The sequence below is a fragment of the Scyliorhinus torazame genome, chromosome 3, assembly GCF_047496885.1.
Source record: "Scyliorhinus torazame isolate Kashiwa2021f chromosome 3, sScyTor2.1, whole genome shotgun sequence".
NCBI classification, from domain to species: Eukaryota; Metazoa; Chordata; class Chondrichthyes; order Carcharhiniformes; family Scyliorhinidae; genus Scyliorhinus; species Scyliorhinus torazame.
In genome coordinates, this window is record NC_092709.1 from 311365471 (window position 1) to 311393251 (window position 27781).

A 27781-nucleotide genomic window follows, 5' to 3' on the forward strand; every position below is an offset into this window, starting at 1 on the left:
TGCTTCACAGTGGCAGGAACCAGGGACGGGATTCTCCGACCCCACGCCGGGTCGGAGAATCGCTGGGGGCTGGAGTGAATCCCGCCCCCGCTGTGTCCCGAAGTCTCCATCACCAGAGATTCGGCGGGGGCGGGAACCGCACCGCGACGGTCAGCGGGCCCACACCCGCCGATTCTCCAGCCCGCGATGGGCCGAAGTCCCGCTGCTGGAATGCCTGTCCCGCCAGCGTGGATGAAACCACCTTTTGAACGGCGGGACAAGGCGGCGCGGGCGGGCTTCGGGGTCCTGGGGGGGGGCGCGGGGCGATCTGGCCCCGGGGGGTCCTTCCATGGCGGGTGGGCCTGTGCTTTGCGGGCACTCTTTTTCTTCCGCCTTCGCCATGGTCTTCACTATGGCAGAGGCGGAAGAGACCCCCTCCCCTGCGCATGCGCGGGGATGACGTCAGCAGCCGCTGATGCTCCCGCGCATGCTTCGCCCGGCGAAGACCTTTCGGCCCCGGCTGGCGTGGCGCCAAAGGCCTTTCCCGCCAGCCGGCGGAGCGCAAATCACTCCAGCGCAGGCCTAGCCCCTCAAGGTGAGGGCTTGGCCCCTAAAGGTGCGGAGACTTCCAGGGTTCGATTCCTGGCTTGGGTCGCTGTCTGTGCGGAGTCTGCACGTTCTACCTGTGTCTACGTGGGTTTCCTCCGGGTGCTCCAGTTTCCTCCCACAAGTCCTGAAAGACGTGCTTGTTAGGTGAATTGGACATTCTGAATTCTCGCTCAGTATACCCGAACAGGTGCTGGTATGCAGCGACTAGGGGATTTTCACAATAACTTCATTGGTGTTACTGGTTTAGCACAGGGCTAAAGAGCACAGTGGGGAAGAAGCTGTTTTTGAGTCTGTTTGTGCGTGTTCTCAGACTTCTGTATCTCCTGCCCGATGGAAGAAGTTGGAAGAGTGAGTAAGCCGGGTTAGAGGGATCTTTGATTATGCTGCCCGCTTTCCCCAGGCAGCGGGAGGTGTAGATGGAGTCAATGGATGGGAGGCAGGTTTGTGTGATGGACTGGGCGGTGTTCACGACTCTGAAATTTCTTGCGATCCTGGGCCGAGCAGTTGCCATACCAGGCTGTGATGCAGCCCAATAGGATGCTTTCCATGGTGCATCTGTAAAAGTTGGTAAGGGTTAATGTGGACATGCCAAATTTCCTTAGTTTCCTGAGGAAGTATAGGCGCTGTTGTGCTTTCTTGGTGGTAGCGTCGACGTGGGTGGACCAGGACAGATTTTTGGAGATGTGCACCCCTAGGAATTTGAAACTGCTAACCATCTCCACCTCAGCCCCGTTGATGCTGACAGGGGTGTGTACAGTACTTTGCTTCCTGAAATCAATTACCAGCTCTTTAGTTTTGCTGGTATTGAGGGAGAGATTGTTGTCGCTACACCACTCCAGTAGATTCTCTATCTCCCTCCTGTATTCGGACTCGTCGTTATTCGAGATCCGGCCCACTATGGTCGGATCGTCAGCAAACTTGTAGATGGAGTTGGAACCAGGTTTTGCCATGCAGTCGTGTGTGTACAGGGAGTAGAGTAAGGGGCTAAGTACGCAGCCTTGCGGGGCGCCAGTGTTGAGGACTACTGTGGAGGAGGTGTTGTTGTTCATTCTTACTGATTGTGGTCTGTTGGTCAGAAAATCGAGGATCCAGTTGCAGAGTGGGGAGCCAAGTCCTAGGTTTTGGAGCTTTGCTATGAGCTTGCCTGGGATTATGGTGTTGAAGGCGGAGCTGTAGTCAATAAATAGCAGTCTGATGTAGGAGTCCTTGTTTTCGAAATGCTCTAGGGATGAGTGTAGGGCCAGGGAAATGGTATCTGATGTGGACCGGTTGCAGCGGTATGCAAATTGCAGTGGATCAAGGCGTTCTGGGAGTATGGATGTGATGCGCTTCATGATCAACCTCTCGAAGCACTTCATTACGACTGGAGTCAGGGTCACTGGTCGGTAGTCATTGAGGCACGTTGCCTGGTTCTTCTTTGGTACCGGTATGATGGTGGTCTTCTTGAAGCAGGTGGGGACCTCGGAGTGGAGTAGGGACAGGTTAAAGATGTCCGCGAATACCTCTGCCAGCTGGTCCACGCAGGCTCTGAGTGCACGACCAGGGATCCCGCCCGGGCCCGTCGCCTTCCGAGGGTTCACTTACAGGAAGGCCAATCTGACTTCGGAAGCTGTGATGGTGGGTATGGATGAATTATGGGTTGCTGGGGCACTCGACAGCGGATTGTTGGTTACCTGCTCGAACCGAGCATAGAATGCATTGAGTTCATCGGGGAGTGGTGCGCTGCTGCCAGAGATACTGTTCGGCTTCGCTTTGTAGCCCGTTATGTTGTTTAGTCCTTGCCACAACCGCCGAGAGTCTGTCTGTGACTCTAGCTTGGTTTGATATTCTCTCTTGGCATCTCTGATGGCTTTGCGGAGGTCGTACCTGGATTTCTTGTATAGGTCAGGGTCGTCTGCCTTGAACGCCTCAGATCTGTCCTTCAGTAGGGAGTCAATCTCGCGATTGAGCCATGGTTTCCGGTTGGGGAACGCACGTACTGCTTTCTTTGGCACGCAGTCGTCCACACATTTGCTGATGAAGTCTGTGACGGTGGTGGCATACTCATTTAAGTTGGTCGCTGAGTTCTTAAATATGGACCAGTCCACTGTCTCTAAGCAGTCACGTAAGAGCTCTTCTGTCTCCTCGGACCAGCACTGCACAACCTTCTTAGCTGGATTCTCCCGCTTGAGTTTCTGCTTGTATGCCGGGAGAAGGAGCACCGTCTTATGGTCTGATTTCCCAAAGTGCGGTTGGGGGATGGAACGGTAAGCGCCCTTGATTTTTGAGTAGCAGTGGTCAAGAGTGTTGTCACCTCTGGTGGGACAGGAGATGTGCTGGTGGAATTTTGGCAGCACACTCTTGAGGTTGGCCTTGTTGAAGTCTCCGGCCACGATGAACAAGGCCTCCGGGTGTTCTGTTTCGTAGTTGTTTATTACTGTGTGTAGTTCGTCCAATCAGCCAATCAGTGATCCCTTCCCTTTACAACTTGTGAATTATGTCCTGATAGTGCAAGACAAAAAACATCAACAGCATGTTTCTTACAGCAATGTTCAAGTTCTGTACGAGCAAAGGACAATGCAGCTCACCTGAAAACTCAGAATGATGACCTTGGCTGAACAAATGTGGCACTTTAACTTTCAGCGTAGGCATTATTTTTATGAATGGTGTCAAGCTAAAATGTTAACTGTTTCTTTCTCCAAAGATGCTGCCAGATCTACCAAATATTTCCACTGATTTCTGTTTTTATTCTTTTCACCTGTCTAAAAATCTCAGCTCGCGACACATTATTGCACAGGTATATACCCACTTTAAAAGCTTAAAAGCATCATATATAAAATAAATTGGTTCTGTCAGAGTGAGCAAAGAGTGCAAAGAGCTAATGGATGTCAGGATCAGAGGGGGGCTGGGCTGTAGGCCTACCTCTGTGCTCCGGCACTTTCGTGAATTAAATGTTTAAAAGATTTAAACAAAAAGCAGTCCTTGCCTCTTATCCCTCAAATGCTCCCTATGCCTCCTCACACTTTCCTATCCGCGGCCCCTCTTCCCAACAATGCCTCCAAAATATCCATGGCCCTTTGAAGTCCCTTTGCCAACTCATGCCCCCAAATACCAAATAGGGGCTGGTTTAGCTCACTGGGCTAAATCGCTGGCTTTTAAAGCAGACCAAGGCAGGCCAACAGCACGGTTCAATTCCCGTACCAGCCTCCCCGAACAGGCGCCGGAATGTGGCGACTAGGGGCTTTTCACAGTAACTTCATTGAAGCCTACTCGTGACAATAAGCGATTTTCATTAATTTTTCATTTCATACCACAATTTGCTATTAACCACTCCATGTCACTCACCTAGTACCCTTTGACAGTTTTTTCTTTGACAGCTTTAACAGTTCCCATGCGTTTATGCATCTTTTACACACAATCATTTTACTTTTAATAATCCCAAGGGGTGCATTATCTGTCCCAAAAGATGTTTACCTCTCCAAAGGTGCTCCTAGCTATCCAAGCAAGTCCTCGCAGTTCAAGTCTTTTCTTACTTGTTCAAATCTGCACGTTGCGGACTTCAAACTCCAGGCTCACCAAAAAAAACACATCAGTGGAGGCAGCTAGTGATTTAAATGGCCAGCTGCCTCCATAATCTATGCATGCATGAACCACTTAACTGCATCTGCGAACCTTCTTTTCCATCTCAGTTTGCTCATGTAAACTGGTGACCACAAAATGGTTGTTAAAGCAGCCGAGTCTTACAGCTCTTCTTGTTTGAGTGGTTCATGTTTTCAGACAACAACTCATCCCACACAGTTCTCACCTGCCTAAAATGTGGCTGTGTCATTGCAAAATGCGTCCCTGATTGTGATGGGAATTAGGTTGAATTTTCGCAGAGGTTTTGCTGATCATTACCATTTCTTTGGCGTGTCCAAAGTTAAAGTAGGAGGTCAGATCATCAGTGGAATGTGTTTATTATATATAAAACAACATTAACAACACTGAATCATAAGGCATGAGCTATAATTGACTCAAGCATTTCCATTTTGCATTGTGGTTCATACTGACTCATGTTGCAACATTAATTGGTATGAGCTCCCTTGCATATTGTGTATTCGATGTGATCGTAATAGGTAATAGGTATGCATGTTTGTGTATTTGCATTGTTTATGTCTTGAAGCTGTGATGACACCAGCACTCCAGCAGCCCAACACCATCCAGTACAAAACAGCCCGCTTGATTGACCCTTCTGAAAACATTCACACCCTCCACCACCAACACACAGTAGCAGCAGTGTATACCATCTGCAAGATAGAACTCACCAAGGTTCCTTCAACAGCACCTTCCAAACCCATGACCACTACCTCTAGAAGGACAAAGACAGCAGATATCTGGGAACACCACCACCCTCCAAGCCACTCACCATCCTGATTTTGAAATATATCACCATTCCTTCCACTGTCACTGGCTCAAAATCCTGGAATTCCCTCCCTAACAGCACTTTGGGTGTATCTAAACCTCAGGGATGTAGCAGTTCAAGTAGGCTGCTCACCACCACCTCAAGGGCGACTAGCAACGGTAAATGAATGCAGGCCTAATCAGCAACACCCACATCTCATTCGTTGACCAAAAGAATATATACGCCAACACTTGATAGGAAAAAACTGCATCCCAGGTCACCGAACTGTGGAGTAAATGTGACTGAACTTGAAAGTACAAATGTCAGGAAGAGGGAAAATTAGGTTCCAATAAAAAAACTTTCTTTGGATATGGGCATCACTGGCAAAGCCAGCATTTATTCCCCATCTCAAATTGCTGCCAAGGTGCTCCCACAGTGAAGTTGGGCAGGGAGTTCTGGGATTTTGATCCAGTGACCATGAAGGAATGGCAATATAGTTGCAAGTCAGGGTGGTGTGTGGCTTAGAGGAGCACTTCAAGGTGGCGAAGTTCCCACAGATCTGCCACCTTTTGCCTTTCTAGGATGAGGCAGTAGATATCGTGGGTTTGGAAGGTATTGTTGAAGAAGCCTCGGTGAGTTGCTGTGCACCGTGTCCACGGGATACTGGTTCATGAAGGGGGTGGCTGTTTAAGCTGGTGGACTGATTGCTGGGAATAAAGTAGCATTTACAGCACAGGGGCGGCACGGTGGCACAGTGGTTAGCACTGCTGCCTCACAGCTCCAGGGTCCCGGGTTCAATTCCGGCCTTGGGTGACTGTCTATGTGGAGTTTGCACTTTCTCCCCGTGTCTGCGTGGGTTTCCCCCGGGTGCTCCAGTTTATTCCCACAGTCCAAAGATGTGCAGGTTAGGCCATGCTAAATTGCCCCTCAATGTCCAAAAGGTTTGGTGGGGTTACGGGGATCGGGTGGAGGCATAGACTTAAGTAGAGTGCTCTTTCCCTTTGCCGGTGCAGACTCGATGGGCTGAATGGTCTCCTGCACTGTAAATTCTATGGTTCCATTCTATGATTCTGGAGAAGGAACATTTAGGAAATTTATTATCGTCAAGCTTTTTTATCACCTGTTTTTTGCTCATTGGTTTCATCTGATCAGGGAGTTCTTTCAACAAAAAATACAGGTGATGTATTGTTCAGATTTCACTGACCTCAATGTAAAATTCGAATCTGCATTCATGTAACTTCTTATTATGCTCCCCGAACATTGCAAAGCACATCACTCACAATTAATTGTTTTGAAGTGTAGCCATTGTAGTGTTGGTGTATATGCAGCCATTTTTCAGACAAGAAGATCTCACAAACAACATTGACATGGGGGCAGCTCGGTAGCACAGTGGTTAGCACTGTTGCTTCACAGTTCCTGGGTCCCAGGTCCGATTCCCGGCTTGGGTCATTGTCTGTGCGGAGTCTGCACGTCCTCCCCATGTCTGCGTGGGTTTCCTCCGGGTGCTCCAGTTTCCTCCCACAGTCCAAAGATGTGCAGGTTAGGTGGATTGGCCATGATAAATTACCCTTGGTGTCCAAAAAGATTAGGTGGGATTACGGGGATAGGGTGGAAGCGTGGGCTTAAGTAGGGTGCTCTTTCCAAGAGCTGGTGCAGACTCGATGGGCCAAATTGCCTCCTTCTGCACTGTAAATTCTATAATAACTAATCTGTTTTTGGTTCATGAAATTGTAAATTTCCCTTCCATTACTGTGCCTGGGCCAGCTCTTTGACTGGAACTTTCTGCTGTAAACCCATCTGCGTGCTCCATTTTCACAGAAGAACCATAGACATTTAAAGAGCACGGAAGGAGGCCATTCAGTCCTTGGTGTCCATGCTAACTGACAAGTAACCATCCAGCCTAATCTCACTTTCTACCTCTTGGTCTGTCGCCTTGTCAGTTACGGCACTTCAAGCACATGTCCGAGTACTTTTTAAATGTTATGTGCGTTCCTGCCTCTACCACTCTTTTCAGCCAGTGAGTTGCAGATCTGCACCAAATCTGTGCCCAAAATATTTGGAGTTATTGTTTAATCCAAATTAACCAAATTCATATTGAAAATAAGTATGCGTTATGTATCAAAATAGTTCATTGCGATTGGAGGATGAATGTTGGCTTGGCTACTTCAAATAGTGGTTTGGGAGCTTTAATAACCACCTAAAGTACTGGAATAAATAGAGGAGTGCTAGGAAGCACAGAGCTAGCAGCATTCACTACGACAAATTATTAAATTGCCGTGTTAAATCATTGGAGGGGTCTGAATCAACACCTAACTCGGAGACAAGAGTGCTAACAACTGATCTAAACACGTACTCAAACGTGTCCCCTTTTGCTTTTACCAATTTGAGTTTCTCATTCTTGTTTTCCAATGCCTTCATGGTCTTGCCCCTCCCTAACTCTCCTCCAACCTCACAACTCTCCAAGTTATGTACACTTCTCTAATTCTGGTCTCTTGTGCATTCCGGGCATATTTGCTCCACCTTTGGTGGGCATAGCTTCAGCTCCAAGGCCAGAGTTTCCTGCCTACATTCTCCACCTCTACCTCGTTTCCCTTCATAAGACACTTCTTAAAACTTGCCTCTTTACCAATATTGTGGTCATCTAACTTTATATCTCCTGTCTGGATCGGTGCCATACAACCTCTGAAGCACCTTGGAACATTTCAGTCCATTAAAGGCAATTAATAAATATATAGGTTTTGTTATTAGGACATAGAACATAGAAAAAATACAGCACAGAACAGGCCCTTCGGCCCACGATGTTGTGCCGAACCTTTGTCCTAGATTAATCATAGATTATCATTGAATTTACAGTGCAGAAGGAGGCCATTCGGCCCATTGAGTCTGCACCGGCTCTTGGAAAGAGCACCCTACCCAAAGTCAACACCTCCACCCAACACTAAGGGCAATTTTGGACACTAAGGGCAATTTATCATGGCCAATCCACCTAACCTGCATATCTTTGGACTGTGGGAGGAAACCGGAGCACCCGGAGGAACCCCACGCAGACACGGGGAGGATGTGCAGACTTCGCACAGACAGTGACCCAAGCCGGAAACGAACCTTGGACCCTGGAGTTGTGAAGCAATTGTGCTATCTACAATGCTACCGTGCTGCCCTTAAGAACAAATAAATCTACACTATATCATTTTACTGTAATTCATGTGCCTATCCAATAGCTGCTTGAAGGTCCCTAATGTTTCTGACTCAACTACTTCCACAGGCAGTGCATTCCATGCCCCCACTACTCTCTGGGTAAAGAACCTACCTCTGACATCCCCCCTATATCTTCCACCATTCACCTTAAATTTGTGTCCCCTTGTAATGGTTTGTTCCACCCGGGGAAAAAGTCTCTGATTGTCTACTCTATCTATTCCCCTGATCAAGTCGCCCCTCATTCTTCTCCGTTCTAATGAGAAAAGGCCTAGCACCCTCAACCTTTCCTCGTAAGACCTACTCTCCATTCCAGGCAACACCCTGGTAAATCTCCTTTGCACCTTTTCCAAAGCTTCCACATCCTTCCTAAAATGAGGTGACCAGAACTGTACACAGTACTCCAAATGTGGCCTTACCAAAGTTTTGTACAGCTGCATCATCACCTCATGGCTCCTAAATTCAATTCCTCTGTTAATGAACGCTAGCACACCATAGGCCTTCTTCACAGCTCTATCCACTTGAGTGGCAACTTTCAAAGATGTATGAACATAGACCCCAAGATCTCTCTGCTCCTCCACATTGCCAAGAACTCTACCGTTAACCCTATATTCCGCATTCATATTTGTCCTTCCAAAATGGACAACCTCACACTTTTCAGGGTTAAACTCCATCTGCCACCTCTCAGCCCAGCTCTGCATCCTATCTATGTCTCTTTGCAGCCGACAACAGCCCTTCTCACTATCCACAACTCCACCAATCTTCGTGTCGTCTGCAAATTTACTGACCCACCCTTCAACTCCCTCATCCAAGTCATTAATGAAAATCACAAACAGCAGAGGACCCAGAACTGATCCCTGCGGTACATCACTGGTAACTGGGATCCAGGCTGAATATTTGCCATCCACCACCACTCTCTGACTTCTATCGGTTAGCCAGTTCGTTATCCAACTGGCCAAATTTCCCACTATCCCATGCCTCCTTACTTTCTGTAGAAGCCTACCATGGGGAACCTTATAAAATGCCTTACTAAAATCCATGTACACTACATTCACTGCTTTACCTTCATCCACATGCTTGGTCACCTCCTCAAATAATTCAATAAGACATGTAAGGCAAGACCTACCGCTCACAAATCCGTGCTGACTATCCCTAATCAAGCAGTGTCTTTCCAGATGCTCAGAAATCCTATCCTTCAGTACCCTTTCCATGACTTTGCCTACCACCGAAGGAAGACGAACTGGCCTGTAATTCCCAGGGTTATCCCTAGTCCCTTTTTTGAACAGGGGCACGACATTCGCCACTCTCCAATCCCCTGGTACCACCCCTGTTGACAGTGAGGACGAAAAGATCATTGCCAATGGCTCTCCAATTGTTGATATATAGGCTGTTTCTAAAAGATCTTCTGTTGGTACAATGGTTAGCACTGCTTCAGGGACCAGGGTTCAATTCCGGCCTTGGGTGACTGTGTGGAGTTTGCACGTTCTTCCTGTGTGTGTATGTTTTCCCTCCGGGTTCACCTGTTTCCTCCCACAGTCCAAAGATGTGCAGGTTAGGTGGATTGGCCATGATAAATTGTCCCTTACTGTCCAGAGATGTGCAGGTTAGATGGGGTTAGGCTAGGGAGGGTGCTCTTTCAGAGGGTCAGTGCAGCAAGGATGGGCTGAATGGCCTCCTTCTACACTGTAGGGATTCTATGGTTCTGTGTAGCAGATGTCAGAATTATAGAATTATTTTTTTACAGTGCATAAGGAGGCCATTCAGCCCATTGAGTTTGCACCGGCTCTTGGAAAGAGCACCCTACCCAAGGACCACACCTCCACCCTATCCCCGTAACCCCACTAAGGGCAATTTTGGACACTAAGGGCAATTTAGCATGGCCAATGCACCTAACCCGCACATCTTTGGACTGTGGGAGGAAACGGGAGCACCCAGAGGAAACCCACGCACACACGGGGAGGATGTGCAGACTCCGCACAGACAGTGACCCAAGCCGGGAATCGAACCTGGGACCCTGGAGCTGTGAAGCAATTGTGCTATCCACAATGCTACCGTGCTGCCCTTAACATTCACAGAAAGTTAGCCCCCAGGATGTTTCCTTGTGGACATCATGTTCATGATATATTCATTCTTTCTTTTAATCTCATCTGTGAAAGTTGACAAGACATTTTGCAATGCACATTTGGATTCAGAAAATGTTTGCTGGAACTCCAAGCCTTAAGTTCATGGTCACTTAACCCCCATATGTTTTTATTGATGTTCTTGTTATGCTTTCAAGAACTTTTACAGTTTTTGGAAATGACCATCTGCAATTCTTTCGAGGTGAAATTGATATTTGTGAGGAGCTCAAAGTGTGGCTTTACACTGCCAGAAGTTCCAATTAATGAATCTATTGTTAAGAAAATTAGACAACTTTGAAACAAGAGTTGAAACACTAGAATCAATCATAGAATCATAGAATTTACAGTGCAGAAGGAGGCCATTCGGCCCATCGAGTTTGCACTGGCCCTTGGAAAGAGCACCCTACTCAAGCCAACACGCCCTATCCCCGTAACCCAGTAACCCCACCTAACCTTTTTGGACACGAAGGGCAATTTAGAATGTCGAATCCACCTAACCTGCACGTCTTTGGACTGTGGGAGAAAACGGAGCACCGGGAGGAAACCCATGGAGAAAGTGCAAACTCCACACAGACAGTCACCCGACGCTGGAATTGAACCAGGGACCCTGGAGCTGTGAAGCAACAGTGCTAACCACTGTGCTACCGTGCCGCTAGACTCAGGCGTATTAGACGTGTCGTCATAATCCCCAGGATGGGTTAGGAACAGGAGTTGGTCACTTGAGCCTGTTCCGCCATTCAGTTAGGCCATGATTTGTCTGTACCTCAACTTCATCTATCTATCTTGAGACCGTTGCCTATAAAATTATTAATCTCAAATTTCAATTGACCTAGCCGCAACAACATTTTGGGGGCTGAATTTGTGTTGCCCCCATGCAATCCACTGCCAACATCCACACCTATTTCAAAGCCAATAGGTCCTTCCTGAGGAGCAGTGCCCAGATGTGAACGCAATACTCCATTGAGAGCTGTTCTGGCTTTGCTGCTTCTATATCAGCCGATACATTACGTTGTACAACACAGAAATGTATTCTGCAGCTAAAGTGCAGCAATATTTAATCAGAGCTGTCTATTTAAGGCTACTAAGACTAACTGTTGTAAATAACATAATGTTCGCACTATTAGAGGTTAATTGCCTTTGCTGAAGGAAGATGAGTAATTTCTTTTTAAATTTCTGACTCTTGGTCAGGTGAAAGCAACGTGAAATGATTGTCTTCCTCTTTTTCTGACACTTTTGACACTTCAGTGATGTCTGAAGTGCGACAACCGAAATGTGACACTCAAAATTGTTTAATACACATCGATAAATAATATTGTCAATGCTGTCATTTGTAGATCAAAGTTCTCCCACTTTTGATGATGTCAGTTTGAAAATGACATTATAAAATCCTTGGACTGTAAAGTGTAGCAGATTCCCTGACACATTGATTTAGTGGCAGTGTTTATGCTTTCTGTGGAACTGGGTGATCCAGGATAAATTTAGTCACACAAGTCTGTCACTCCCTGCACTCAATTCTCAAAGCAGCAGCAGCAGCACACGTGTCTGTGCCTCAGTGACATCATAAATAGTTGCATTTTGCATTCTCATAAGTTTTTAATGACTTGATTGCCGTTGGTGAACGTGCTTTATAAAAAAAAATGTTCATCATGTTTCTTTGACATTTGTGTCATGTCCGAATTTATGGTGAGGCACAGATCACTTGCACTGAGGCAAGTAAATGACGTTTACTCTTGGCTAAGGATGACTGTAGCAACTTCATTACTAGTGCTTGGCTGAGATCAGCATGGGTAGGGAACAGACCTCGGATTTTCTTAGTGTCTGTATGAACGTGCCGGACTGCACAATGCTTATTAACCTCAAAGGGTTGCAAAGTGCATTGATTCACTACGTTATCATTGAGGTCTTGACCCGCACCTACCACAGAGCAGATTGCGAGACCGATCACTTGCTTGTCAGCTGCAGAGTGAAGGCGTACCCCTGAAAGTTTACAGTTCCAGACAAGGGCGGCACGGAAGCACAATGGTTAGCACTGTTGCTTCATAGCGCCAGAGACCCAGACTGTCTGGGCGGAGTCTGCATATTCTCCCCGTGCCTGCGTGGGTTTCCTCCGGGTGCTCCGGTTTCTTCCCCCAAATCCCGAAAGATGTGCTTGTTAGGTGAATTGGACATTCTGAATTCTCCCTCTGTGTACCCGAACAGGCGCCGGAGTGTGGCGACTAGGGGCGTTTCACGGTAACTTCAATGCAGTGTTAATGTAAGCCTACTTGTGACAATAATAAAGATTGGTATTATTAGATGGCCCATCAAGCATCAACATCTTTTGCACATGTAATGATGCCCAATAGCTACACTTCACAACACTAGCTCTTGAACAATTGCTACTCACCAAAGGTTTATCAGGAAGCACCAGTGCTGGTATCTCGGAGGATGGGAAGTGGACTCCTGTGAATTTGTTCAGTCACTTGCCTCCGTAGTTTAAAAAGAAAATGTTAGGGGGCTGGATTCTCCGGCGGCGGGATCTTCCATTTCGTTGGCAGAGCACTCAGGCCCTCAATTTCTCAACAGCTTGGGGGTGCCCACCAGAGGGAACCCCATTGGCCAGCTGCCGGGACGGAGAATCCCACTGCCGGCAGGGCGCATTGCACCAGAAAATGGGTGCGGAGGGATGGAGAATCCTGCCCAGGACCTATCAAGCCAGCTTTCACTCTGGGATTTGATTTGTCCATTCATAATGTCAGCTGGGATGGTAACACAAGCATGACAAGAAGGTCCGAAACATCATTTTTGCACCTGGCAGTCGTTGGCTGATGACAGAGGAAAATGGCGACACCTCCTGTGGGTTTGCGTGCAGGACCACCCTGATAACCAACAGCTACAGTGGTTTGGCAACAAGCGTCACCAGTGAACACAACAGGGTGGCTCCATGTGCTGCATTTGTGGGTGAATCGGTTTCAAGGATTGGTCTGTCCAGCCATCAGCAAATGTGCACCATATGCAGACACCCCATTTTGAAATTTTATGTGTCCATCATCTTTAGTAGCTGGAACAATAAAGACGTGCACCATGTCAAGGTGCTTTATTTGATATCATTTCTAAACTGATTATCCAGTGAAGAAGTCTGTTTTTTTTTTATTTAAAGGACTCAATTCATAGAACATAGAAAATACAGCACAGAACAGGCCCTTCGGCCCACGATGTTGTGCCGAACCGTTGTCCTAGATTAATCATAGATTATCATTGAATTTACAGTGCAGAAGGAGGCCATTCGGCCCCCTGAGTCTGCACCGGCTCTTGGAAAGAGCACCCTACCCAAACTCAACACCTCCACCCAACACCAAGGGCAATTTTGGACACTAAGGGCAATTTATCATGGCCAATCCACCTACCCTGCACATCTTTGGACTGTGGGAGGAAACCGGAGCACCCGGAGGAAACCCACGCAGACACGGGGAGGACGTGCAGACTCCGCACAGACAGTGACCCAAGTCGGAATCGAACCTGGGACCCTGGAGCTGTGAAGCAATTGTGCTATCCACAATGCTACCGTGCTGCCCTTAAGAACAAATAAATCTACACTATAACATTTTACCGTAATCCATGTACCTATCCAATAGCTGCTTGAAGGTCCCTAATGTTTCCAACTCAACTATTTCCACAGGCAGTGCATTCCATGCCCCCACTACTCTCTGGGTAAAGAACCTACCTCTGATATCCCTCCTATATCTTCCACCTTTCACCTTAAATTTATGTCCCCTTGTAATGGTTTGTTCCACCCGGGGAAAAAGTCTCTGACTGTCTACTCTATCTATTCCCCTGATCATCTTATAAACCTCTATCAAGTCGCCCCTCATCCTTCTCCGTTCTAATGAGAAAAGGCCTAGCACCCTCAACCTTTCCTCGTAAGACCTACTCTCCATTCCAGGTAACATCCTGGTAAATCTTCTTTGCACCTTTTCCAAAGCTTCCACATCCTTCCTAAAACGAGGTGACCAGAACTGTACACAGTACTCCAAATGTGGCCTTACCAAAGTTTTGTACAGCTGCATCATCACCTCACGGCTCTTAAATTCAATCCCACTGTTAATGAACGCGAGCACACCATAGGCCTTCTTCACAGCTCTATCCACTTGAGTGGCAACTTTCAAAGATGTATGAACATAAACCCCAAGATCTCTCTGCTCCTCCACATTGCCAAGAACTCTACCGTTAACCCTGTATTCCGCATTCATATTTGTCCTTCCAAAATGGACAACCTCAGACTTTTCAGGGTTAAACTCCATCTGCCACTTCTCAGCCCAGCTCTGCATCCTATCTATGTCTCTTTGCAGCCGACAACAGCCCTCCTAACTATCCACAACTCCACCAATCTTCGTATCGTCTGCAAATTTACTGACCCACCCTTCAACTCCCTCATCCAAGTCATTAATGAAAATCACAAACAGCAGAGGACCCAGAACTGATCCCTGCAGTACGCCACTGGTAACTGGGATCCAGGCTGAATATTTGCCATCCACCACCACTCTCTGACTTCTATCGGTTAGCCAGTTCGTTATCCAACTGGCCAAATTTCCCACTATCCCATGCCTCCTTACTTTCTGTAGAAGCCTACCATGGGGAACCTTATAAAATGCCTTACTAAAATCCATGTACACTACATGCACTGCTTTACCTTCATCCACATGCTTGGTCACCTCCTCAAAGAATTCAATAAGATTTGTAAGGCAAGACCTACCCCTCACAAATCCGTGCTGACTATCCCTAATCAAGCAGTGTCTTTCCAGATGCTCAGAAATCCTATCCTTCAGTGCCCTTTCCATGACATTGCCTACCACCGAAGTAAGACTAACTGGCCTGTAATTCCCAGGGTTATCCCTAGTCCCTTTTTTGAACGGGCATGACATTTGCCACTCTCCAATCCCCTGGTACCACCCCTGTTGACAGTGAGGACGAAAAGATCATTGCCAACGGCTCTGCAATTTCATTTCTTGCTTCCCATAGAATCCTTGGATATATCCCGTCAGGCCCGGGGGACTTGTCTATCCTCAAGTTTTTCAACATGCCCAACACATCTTCCTTCCTAACAAGTATTTCCTCGAGCTTACCAGTCTGTTTCACACTGTCCTCTCCAACAATATGGCCCCTCTCATTTGTAAATACAGAAGAAAAGTATTCGTTCAAGACCTCTCCTCTCTCTTCAGACTCAATACACAATCTCCCGCTACTGTCCTTGATCGGACCTACCCTCGCTCTAGTCATTCTCATATTTCTCACATATGTGTAAAAGGCCTTGGGGTTTTCCTTGATCCTACCCGCCAAAGATTGTTCATGCCCTCTCTTAGCTCTCCTAATCCCTTTCTTCAGTTCCCTCCTGGCTATCTTGTATCCCTCCAATGCCCTGTCTGATCCTTGTTTCCTCAGCCTTACATAAGTCTCCTTTTTCCTCTTAACAAGACATTCAACCTCTCTTGTCAACCATGGTTCCCTCACTCGACCATCTCTTCCCTGCCTGACAGGGACATACATATCAAGGACACGTAGTACCTGTTCCTTGAACAAGTTCCACATTTCACTTGTGTCCTTCCCTGACAGCCTATGTTCCCAACTTATGCACTTCAATTCTTGTCTGACAACATTGTATTTACCCTTCCCCCAATTGTAAACCTTGCCCTGTTGCACGCACCTATCCCTCTCCATTACTAAAGTGAAAGTCACAGAATTGTGGTCACTATCTCCAAAATGCTCCCCCACTAACAAATCTATCACTTGCCCTGGTTCATTACGAAGTACTAAATCCAATATTGCCCCTCCTCTGGTCGGACAATCTACGTACTGTGTTAGAAAAGCTTCCTGGACACACTGCACAAACACCACCCCATCCAAACTATTTGATCTAAAGAGTTTCCACTCAATATTTGGGAAGTTAAAGTCACCCATGACTACTACCCTGTGACTTCTGCACCTATCCAAAATCTGTTTCCCAATCTGTTCCTCCACATCTCTGCTACTATTGGGGGGCCTATAGAAAACTCCTAACAAGGTGACTGCTCCTTTCTATTTCTGACTTCAACCCATACTACCTCATTAGGGTGATACTCCTCGAACTGCCTTTCTGCAGCTGTTATACTATCTCTAATAAACAATGCCACTCCCCCACCTCTTTTACCACCCTCCCTAATCTTATTGAAACATCTATAACCAGGGACCTCCAACAACCATTTCTGCCCCTCTTCTATCCAAGTTTCCGTGATGGCCACCACATCGTAGTCCCAAGTACCGATTTCATGTTTTTTCCCCAATTTTCGGGGCAATTTAGCATGGCCAATCCATCAACCTTGCACAGCTATCGGTTGTGGGGGTGAGACCCACGTAGACACGGGGAGAACGTGCAAACCCCACACGGAGAGTGACCCGGGGGTGACCAAACCCGGGTCCTCAGCGTTGTGAGGCAACAGTGCTAACCACTGCACCACCGTGCTTCCCAGAAGTTTTCTATTTACATCAGCTCTATATTGTTAAATGCTACTATTAGTGGGGTGCAGAAATAAATTATCCTTGTTTATGTAGTTGCATTTACATTGAGTAGACATATAAGAGGTTGCCCCGATAAATGTAAAATGTCTGACCAGTTGAGGAGTGATAACATAGTCAGATCTGGGGAAATTGGGAACATACCAAATCACATTCTAATATGGAGTAGAAAACTTAATCTTGTGTCACTGTGAAATTCCCACCTACCATGGCTTTGGCTCTCCGCTCACATTTCTGCAGTTGTTATTTATAAAACCAGTAGACTGGAGTTTGCTGGATTAAGCTATCTCATGGCCTGCGCAGGTTTCTACATTTTTCATGCACCCTCCAGCTCATTTCATTTTCCCCTGTAAACTGCTGGGTTTGTAACCTCAAAGGGTGCAACAGGGTAGCTGGACCCTTGGAGAACCACCTGAGGAAGAGGCCAGCCCAGAGCCAGAACCCTCCACTTAGAGCAACCTGATGACAATCAGAGTATACAATGGCATTGCATTGCCGCGCCAAGAGTTTGCCCCATCAGGATTACTGTCCAGGTGAACGGTCACCCGTTAGAGGTGGAGTTGGACACGAGGGACTAAATTTTGGTAATCGGGAGGCAGCCCTTCGAGAACATCAGGACTGGAGTTCAACAGCTGGGTTTGCAGGACACCGAGGTAAGGCTGTCAACCTATGAGGGGGAATGCACTGTAAATTCTAAATTCTATGAAACCCCTAGCCATAGCAGGCACAATGATGACCCCAGTTACTTATGGATAGCAGTCCATTAGGCGGCCGTTAATAATAGTGCAGTGCTCTGGCCGAGCCTGCTGCGCTGTGATTGCCTACAAAGTCTCCGGCTGCACTGGCAACAGATCGTCCAGATGGGCACTGGAGGACTTTTCAAAGTCTTGGGAAGTATCTAGATGTCGACCAGGAGGGCCTGAGCAAAATTAAATGGGCCATGACCAAGATATACGTAGACCCTGAGGCCAAACCAAAATATTTCGGGGCCCGCCCTCTCCCCTATGAGTATCTGGAAAAAGTCGAGGACAAGTTCAACTGACTGGAAGGTTTTGGTAACATCCAGCCAGTATAATCTGCTGACTGGGCAGCAGCGGTTGTCCCGGTACTAAAACCTGACAAAACCGTATGGCTTTGTGGAGGTTATAAGTTGACAGTAAACAAGACCCCCTGTCTAGACAGGCTACCAATGCGAGACACGAAGTTAGCTGGGGGTGATTCTTTTCCTTTTTAAAAAAAATAGTTTTTATTCTCCTTTTTCACATTTTCTCCCAAATTTACACCCAACAATAAACAATAGTCAGTAACAAACGTAATGTCAATCCCCCAAATCAATAACAACGATCCCATCCTCCCACCAAACCCCAGACATTAGCCCGCATGTAAACATAAACAAATGACAAAAAGGAACTGGGAATCACCCATAGTCACCATTAACACATACAGTCCCTCTCCCCCCAACCCCCCAACCCCTCTAATGTTCGATGTGATCCATGTTATAACCTGCCTGCTTACCACTGGCTGGGGACTAATGGCAATCCCACAATCCTTTGGGAGTATGAACTTCCCCAATGATGGGGGGGGGGGGGGGGGGGTGCGGAGAAATCATTAGCAGATTCCCTGCATAAATAAAGCTGGCCAGTTTGGAACCGGCTAGAGGAGAGTGAGCAGCAAGGACATGGGCAACAGCGTAATACAGATATGCACATGGTGAATTGTTACAGCAATACATTCACCACAGTATATATATGTTATTGTAAATAAATGTTATTTCTTTCTATCCTTCAACTCGTGCTGCATTCTTCGTGGCCCTCACAAAACGGGTGATGAGGGTTAAAGTGAATAGCTGTCTACACTGCTGAAGCCACCTCCCTAGATTTTTGTTGGATACAGGTTGGAAGTTGTTTTCTATTACACCATGCCTCTGTACGGATGTTTGGATGTTTTTCATGCTACGCTGGAAAGCTGGAACCAGTACGCACAATGGATGTGTTACTATATCCGAGCAAACAATATCACCGAAAACGAACGCCAGGTGGTCATATTGCTCACCGCCTGCGGCCCACATACGTTTGGGGTGATTAGGAGCCTTACGTACCCAGCTGCGCCGGACACCAAAACGTTTGATGAATTTGTGAACTTAGTGGGGCAACATTTTAACCCAACCCCGTCCACGATAGTCCAGCGTTACCGGGTTTAATACCGCTGAGAGGACCCCAGGAGAATCCCTTGCAGAGTTTCTATCCAGGCTACGCAGGATTGCGGAGTACAGTGACTCTGGTGAGACCTTGTCAGAAATGTTACGCGACCATTTGGTTTGCGGTATTAACAATGGGGCCACTCAGAGAAAGTTGTTAGCTGAACCAATCTCGAGATGACGGAGGCAGCGGACTCCGACTCCGAGATGGAGACACAGGAAGCCTCAGAGGGGGAATACTTGGGCCCACGGGCCGTGGATGTACAACCGTTACACCGTTCATCAAGGAAGCGACGATCACCGTCTCGTTACACACCGCCCGATCCAGCGCCTCGTGCAAATGGTGTCCGGCCTGCGGCTAAACGAGTCCGACGCCCTCCTTCGCCAGGGTCTTCGGTGGATTCCTTTGACCTTGGGGGGGGGGGGGGGGGGGGAGGGATGTTATAACCTGCCTGCTTACCACTGGCTGGGGACTAGTGGCAATCCCACAATCCTTTGGGAGTATGAACTTCCCCAATGAGGGGGCAGAGAAATCATTCGCAGATTCCCTGCATAAATAAAGCTGGCCAGTTTGGAACTGGCTAGAGGAGAGTGAGCAGCAAGGAGTTGCTGCTGCTGTTGTGTATATATATGTTATTGTAAATAAATGTTATTTCTTTCTGTCCTTCAACTCGTGCTGGATTCTTCGTGGCCCTCACAAAAATCCAATTCTCGAAAATGCATAATGAATAACGCTCATGAATTGTAGAACCCCTCCATCCTTCTCCTCAGTTCAAATTTGACCTTTTCAAGCGTCAATAATTCCAGCACGTCCCCCCCCCACAATGTCAGGGCACATGGTGGAGAGGTTGATCTCCAACCTAACAGGATCCGCCTTTGGGCCATCAATGAGGCGAAGGCTACAACATCTGCCTCCGCGCCCGTTTCCAACCCAGGCTGGTCCGACACCCCGAATATGGCCTCCTGACAGCCCGGGTCCAGTTTCACGTGCACCACTTTAGAGATTACCCTAAACACCTCCTTCCAGTAATCCTCCAGCTTTGGACAGGACCAAAACATATGAACATGGTTTGCGGGCCCTCCCCGCAACGTTCACACACATCTTCTACCCCCTCAAAGAGCCGACTCACCCTCGCCCTTGTATTGTTTGCTCTATACACCACCTTCAGCTGTATCAGCCCCAACCTCGCACCCGAGGTGGAGGCGTTCACCCGCCAGAGCACCTCATACCAGAACCCCTCCTCCATACCCTCTCCCAATTCTTCCTCCCACTTTTCCTTGATCCTTCTAGCGGTGCCTTCTCATCCTCCAAAATAACCCCGTAAACCGCCGATACTACCCCCTTCTCCAGTCCCCCTGTCATCACAGCTCCTCCAGCAATGTGGATGCCGGCTCCACCGGAAAGTTCTGTATCTCCTTTCTGGCAAAGTCTCAAACCTGCATGTATCTAAATATTTCTCCCTGCTCCAGCCCATACTTCGCTCCCAGCTCCTTCAATCCTGCAAAACGACCGCCCAAAAATATATATTTTCGTGTCCTAATTCCCGTCTCCTCCCATCTCCGAAAACTTCTATCCCACTTCCCTGGCTCAAATCTATGGTTTCCCCGAATCAGCATTTCCCTTGACCCTGCCCCCAACCCGAAGTTGCCTCCAAATTGTCAACAAAGCTATTACTACCGGACTCCCTGAGTATTTCCCCGGGGCCGGCGGGAGCGACGCTGTCGCTAGCGCCTTCAATCCCGACCCCCTACCCAAACTCTCCTCCATTCTGACCCATTGGGAGTCAACCCCTCTGACCCAGCTCCGTACCTTCTCCACATTCGCCTCCCAGTAATAATACATCAGGTTTGGAAGACCCAAGCCCCCTGCCTGCCTTCCTCTCTGTAGTAGCACCTTTTTAATTCTGGCCACCTTCCCTCTCCACATGAATGAAGTATTCATCCCTTTAATCTCTCTAAAAAATGCCTTTGGCAGGAAAATCGGCAGGCATTGAAAAATAAACAGAAATCGCGGCCGAACATTCATTTTAACCGCCTGTACCCGACCCACCAGTGACAGAGGGAGACCATCCCACCTTGCCAGATCAGCTTTCACCCTCCCATAAGACCATAAGACATAGCAGCGGAAGTAAGGCCATTCGGCCCATCGAGTCCACTCCACCATTCAATCATGGCTGATTTCAACTCCATTTACCCGCTCTCTCTCCATAGCACTTAATTCCTCGAGAAATCAAAAATTTATCAACTTCTGTCTTAAAGACACTCAACGTCCCGACCTCCACCGCCCTCTGTGGCAATGAATTCCACAGACCCACCACTCTCTGGCTGAAGAAATTTCTCCTCATCTCTGTTCTAAAGTGACTCCCTTTTATTCTAAGGCTGTGCCCCCGGGTCCTAGTCTCCCCTGCTAATGGAAACAACTTCCCTACGTCCACCCTCTGCCATTCATTATCTTGTAAGTTTCTATTAGATCTCCCCTCAACCTCCTAAACTCCAATGAATATAATCCCAGGATCCTCAGACATTCATCGTATGTTAGGCAAACCATTCCTGGGATCATCCGTGTGAATCTCCGCTGGACCCGCTCCAGTGCCAGTATGTCCTTCCTGAGGTGTGGGGCCCACCAAACTAGAAATGTTGTACCCACAGAGCCCCCCCCAAATCTCGAGCAACCTGCACCCCAAGTTATCTAAAGTGAGTCCCTGCATTACGGAATGGCAGGGCCCCCCCCCCCCCCCGCCCCCCCCCCCCGCCCAGGCCTGCCCCACCCCTGGCCGAGACACCACAAGACATTCACTCTTGTCTAGATTTAATTTGTACCCTGAGAAGGGTGATTCTTTTTCTAAGCTTGATATGAGTCACACCTATCTCCAGCTGAAGCTGGACAGCGACTCCAGATGTTACATAACCATTAATACCCACAGGGGCCTCTATGAAGATACGAGGTTGCCATTTGGAGTGTCATCGGCTTGCGCAATTTTCCAGTACGTTGTGGAGCTGGATATCCTGAGCGGGATACTGCACGTGGCGATTTATTTGGACAACATCCTGGTCACCGGAGACACAGAAAGGGATCATCTGAGCAACCTGGAGAAAGTCCTCTGCCGGTTTGCCGAGACAAGCGTCCACCTCAAGAGGGGAAAGTGCATTTTCTACGCCAAGAATGCCACACACTTAGTGTACTGAGTTGATCAAGGTGGCCTACACGCGGTTCAGGAGAAAGTGCGGGCGATAAAGCAAGCCACCACTCCAGAAAATACGACAGGATTGCAGTCGTTCTTAGGTCTCATAAACTATCACGGGTAACTTATTCCTGGCCAAGCGACCATCCTCGCCCCCTCTCCAAACATTGCTGAAAAGCACCAATTAGCATGGAGAGTGCTTCAGGAGGAAGCCTTTGCAAGAGTCAAGCGGCTAATGTCGTCGCGCGTGTTGACCCATTATGACCCCATCAAGCCCCCTTTGATCATGTGCAATGCCGCGCTTTATGGAATCGGAGCAGTGTTATCCCACTGCATGGCTGACGGATGGGAAAGGTCGATAGCATACGCTATGGAACAGAATAATGCCCAAATTTAAATAGAAGGTTTGGCTGTCCTATTCACAGCAAAGAAATTTCATCAATACGTGTCTGGGCATTGATCCGGTAAGTAAAGTCGGCCAGATGTCTTCGAGCATCGCTGAAGCACGCAGATCGCGAATGCGGATGCTCTGAGCCGGATCAATTGTCGACACCCCTCTGATACCACCAAGGGCTGACAAAGTCAAATAACTTCATGGACACCTTGCCGATCACTGCCCCATATATGCGATGGACACAAAAGGAATCAGTACGCCACGTTGTCTTACATGGGGGCCAGCAAGAGAAGCTGCCCGAAGAACTGTAGGCCTTTGAAGCCAAGATGCAGGAGCCTTTTCCTGTGCTGTATTATTCTTTGTTCTTTGTTCTAAGCGTAGAAGATGGCATCCTCCTGTGGGGGGCTCGCATCATGGACCCAAGCCAGAGCAGACAGGCCATATTCCAGGACCTGCACAATGGACACCCAGAGGTGTTTAAAACTAAGATGCTGGCCAGAAGCTTTGTGTGGTGGCCAGGCCTAGATGGCATGATCAGCATGCCAGGTGCATAAGGTGCTCTAGCCAACCGCCCTTCTTCATCTGCGGAGTGGCCAGGCTGGCCATCGGTGCGTGTGCACGCCGATTTTGCCAGGCCTTTTCTAGGGTCCATGTTTTTTACTTGTGATGTCCATTCCAAGTGGCTGGAAGTCTATAAGATGTCTTCCACCATGTTGAAGGCTACTATAGAGAAGCCACAGCTCTTCTTCAGCACCCACGGCATCCTGGAGGTGCTAGTCATGGACAATGGTACCCCCTTCACCAGTGACGAATTTGAGTGCTTGGTGAAGGCAAATGGGTTGAACATATGAACATAGGAACATAAGAACTAGGAGCAGGAGTAGGCCATCTAGTCCTTCGAGCCTGCTCCAACATTCAATGAGATCATGGCTGATCTTTTGTGGACTCAGCTTCACTTTCCCGACCGAACACCATAACCCTTTATTCCTTTATTCTTCAAAAAACTATCTGTCTTTATCTTGAAAACATTTAATGAAGGAGCCTCAACTGCTTCACTGGGCAGGGAATTCCATAGATTCACAACCCTTTGGGGGAAGAATTTCCTCCTAAGCTCAGTCCTAAATCTACTTGCCCTTATTTTGAGGCTATGCCCCTTGTTCTGCTTTCACCCGCCAGTGGAAACAACCACCCCGCACCTATCCTATCTATTCTTTCATAATTTTATGTGTTTCTATAAGATCCCCCTGCATCCTTCTAAATTCCAATGAGTACAGTCCCAGTCTACACAACCTCTCCTCGTAATCCAACCCCCTCAACTCTGGGATTAACCTAGTGAATCTCCTCTGCATATCCTTCAGCGCCAGTATGTCCTTTCTCAGGTAAGAAGATCAAAACTGAACACAATACTCCAGGTGTAGCCTCACTAACACCTTATACAGTTGCAGCATAACCTCCCTAGTCTTAAACTCCATCCTCTAGCAATGAAGGACAAAACTCCATTCGCCTTCTTAAGGCCCCTTATCACCCTTCCTCGAACAGGTTGGCTGACTGAGCGGTGCAGACCTTCATGCGAGGGTTGAAGAAACAGACCACGGGATCCGTGGAAATGAGATTAGCATGACTTTTGTTTAGTTACCAGACCTCACCGAATGCCACGAGCTATGTAGCTGTTAATGGGCCAGTGCTTGGGGCCTGCCAACCTCACGTTGCCACATATTGGTGGGAGAGTGCAATGTGGTCAGGACCAGCAGAGGCGAGGCCAACGCAGGCGGACGCGGACAAAATGTTTCCAACCAGGGATGCGGTGTATGTCCAGGGAATGGTGTCTGTTGGATTCCAGGGACAATGGTACAACAGACCGGACCAGGCTCGTACCAATTTAAACCAGTGAACGGACCGTGCAGAAGCACCTTGATCGCCTCAGGTGGAGGAGGCCAGTGTTAGAACATGCCCCACCAGAGGAGCCGTCTTCCAGCCACATCGCCTTGACACATGGGGACCTGGGTTGTTGTTCCCTGGGAGCCCCGACACCGAGATGCAAGAGGTGGTGGACACGGACTCCGCGATGGAGTCTGAGGCATCCAAGGTTTCCAACGATGACTTTACCAGGAATCAGTCGCCGGCGGTACTCCCAGACTGTCATCGCGGAAATGACGTTTCCCGATACGCTGCACACCCGCAACCCAGCCCCACAGACTCAGTAGGTGCAGCCGCGGGCAAAGAGGAGTAGATGTACTCCGGCACTCCCTTCTTCAAAGGGACTTACGGCCTTCGGGGGAGAGGGATGTTATAACCCCCATGAGACCCATGGGACAACCCGATTAATATCCCCGTGAGCCTCGTGGAGAACGAGCTCCCCTGCTGTTAAAGCCAGCCCAGATAGGAGCCGAGCTGCAGAGTACTCCCGGCTAGGACTGTTCCATGTAAATACTTCCCTTTTCAAAATAAACCATTTTTGACTCTCCGTTGTGCACTCTTCCTTGACTACTGAACTCCTCAACTAATGAAATTGAGATGTCAACAGCAGAAGGACGAAGATGAAAGCGTAAATTTGAATGGGCGAATCCATTGTCAAATCAAGTGCAGAAAAAGAAATTAAAGAGAGAATAAAAAATTGGATTCAGAGAAAAGCGAGGCAGAAAGTAAGAAAAATACAAACATTTTAAATTTGACATTTAAAAAAAATCTCCTGCATTAATTTGAAATGAAACTCCATATTTCTAATTGTCCTGTCAATGGGCCAGAGGTTGATTGATGGATCATGATCTATTACGTTGTTAAAAGAGCTACTATACTGAACTTATTGTGGTGAGTTTAATGGGGCAAATAATGCTGCAGTTTTCGTAAAGCTAACACGGGCGGCGCAGCACAACACGGCTATGACTGCTGGTAATTCACAATTCATGGGGCACCTCTTCCTCGCTATTAATTGTTGGCTGTTTCACATTAATAACAGCAAGAAGGCAGCATAGTGGTGCAGTGGTTAGCCCTGCTGCCTCACGGCGCCAAGGTCCCAGGTTCGATCCCGGCTCTGGGTCACTGTGTGTGGGAGTTTGCACATTCTCCCCGTGTTTGCGTAGGTATCGCGTAGGTATCGCCCCCACAACCCAAAGATGTGCAAGGTAGGTGGATTGAACACTCTAAATTGCCCTTTAATTAGAAAAAATGAATTGGTACTCTAAATTAAAAAAAAAAATAACAGCAAGTGTCATTCACACACTATTCTTTCAGTAGATTCCAGCCTGAAACTTATCCTTAATGGTTCTTTTGAAGAAACGATGGCAGCCAATTTACACATAGCGAGTTCCAAAATATTGCGACAGAATAAATGATCATCAGTTATATAGAAGTTGGCTGAGGAATAAACACTGCCCAGGACACTGGAAGAATTCTGTGCTGTTTGAATAGTGTGGTGGGAGCTTTCACATCCAGCTGAGAGGGCAGATGGAGCATTGATTTAGCATCACATCTGAAAATGCCACACTCTCTTGATACTCCACAGAACTGCCAGCCGAGACTGCGTGCCAAGCCTCTGGAGTGGAACCTGAACCCACAACCTCCTAACTGTTGGGCAGCACGGTGGCGCAGTGGATAGCACGGCTGTCTCAGGGTGCCGAGGTCCCAGGTTCGTTCCCGGCCCTAGGTCACTATCTGTGTGGAGTTTGCACATTCTCCCCGTGTTTACGTGGATTTCACCCCCACAACCCAAAACTATGTGCAGGGTAGGTGTATTGGCCACGTCAAATTGCCCCTTAATTGGGAAAAAAAAAATTGCCGAATGTGCCGCTACTGAGCCAAGGCAGATACTAAGGAGGTGGCTGGATGTGGACAAATAAGACTAGGTTAGTTTTTACTCACTCCAGCATTATCCTGAGGTGGTACGGCAGTTTTGCCTCAAGATAACAATACTGTTTTTAAAAAATAAATTTAGAGTACCCAATTCTTTTTTTTCAAATTAAGGGGCAATTTACCATACTACGGCCTCAACTGTGACCTTGGATTCATGTCTCACTACATTTAACCACATTTAACCCCCCACCATCTGGCATGGGCTTGCGAAATCCTGCCAACTGTCCTGGCTTGAGACAATGGACACCTCTTTAACCTGTGATTATCCCTCTCTCCAGTCGCACCGTCTGGACCTGTAAAGACTTAATTACCTGCACAGACTCGTATACAAAGTATCATCATGCATCATTGACTTTGTCTTTATATGCTGTGTTTGTGTAACCTACCTATTCACTCACCTAATGAAGGAGCTGCACTCCGAAAGCTAGTGATTGTTGTAAGACTTCTGACTGTGCAAACTCCACACAGACAGTGATCTGGGGCAGGGATCAAACCCGGTCCTCGGCGCCATGAGGCATCAGTGCTAAACACTGCACCACCATGCCGCTCCTGTGAGACACAATACTGTTGACCTGGTCAGTCCAGCTGACAGTTTACAGGTGGATGAATTAATGTCCGCCATAAATGTCTTAGTATAGCGCTCCATCTTGCAAAAGGCTCTTACATTACAACAGTGACTACACTCAGGACTTAATTTGCTGGAAAGCACTTTGGGACACCTTGAGATGATGAAAACGTTATATCAATGCAAGTTCCTTCTCTTTTTGGTTCAAAGCTGAAGTGATGCAGATTGGCATTGGGAGAATAGAAAATGGCTTTAAACAAGATGCATAAGGATTTATAAATGTGCAAGGCAATTTGGCCAATCTTAGCTCTTGAATCTCCCAATACATCTGCATCCACCTTTTTTCTGTGAAGAAAATGGGAGGACGATGTTCAGAATGTAAGAAGGAAAATGAAATTGAATAAGACCATTTCCTGGATTTTTTTCTTAATGTCATGTTACTTCTGCATATAGAATATAATAATTTCTGAAGGTGTGCAAGAACATTCATTTTTAGAATAAATATATAATTTTGCGAAGAAAGAATTTTACAGCATTTAGAATAGCATTTGCACATTTGTCACGTGAGGCACAAGTGACAAGGTGAAGGACTTTACATCATGACTTTGTTTGAAAACAAAGAAGACGCGGATGCTTTATTCTTCATCAATAGAAACAAGTTTTAAAAAATGCAGATTGCTCACTTAAAGTAATGATCAGAAGAGCTAAAAAAATACTGGAAAGTTTTGATTTTATGCACCTGGTACGCACACAGTAAGGCTGTTGGTGTGAAACTTTTGTGATGGAGGTCATGTGTATTCGACGTT

At 47.4% G+C, this 27781-nt stretch overlaps 1 protein-coding gene across 1 annotated transcript in view; it reads left to right on the forward strand.

Moving 5' to 3' along the window:
- Window positions 1-27781, forward strand: part of ctbp1 (C-terminal binding protein 1) — a 405205-nt gene that overhangs the window by 82344 nt on the left and 295080 nt on the right. The gene's annotated exons all lie outside the window — the stretch shown is intronic.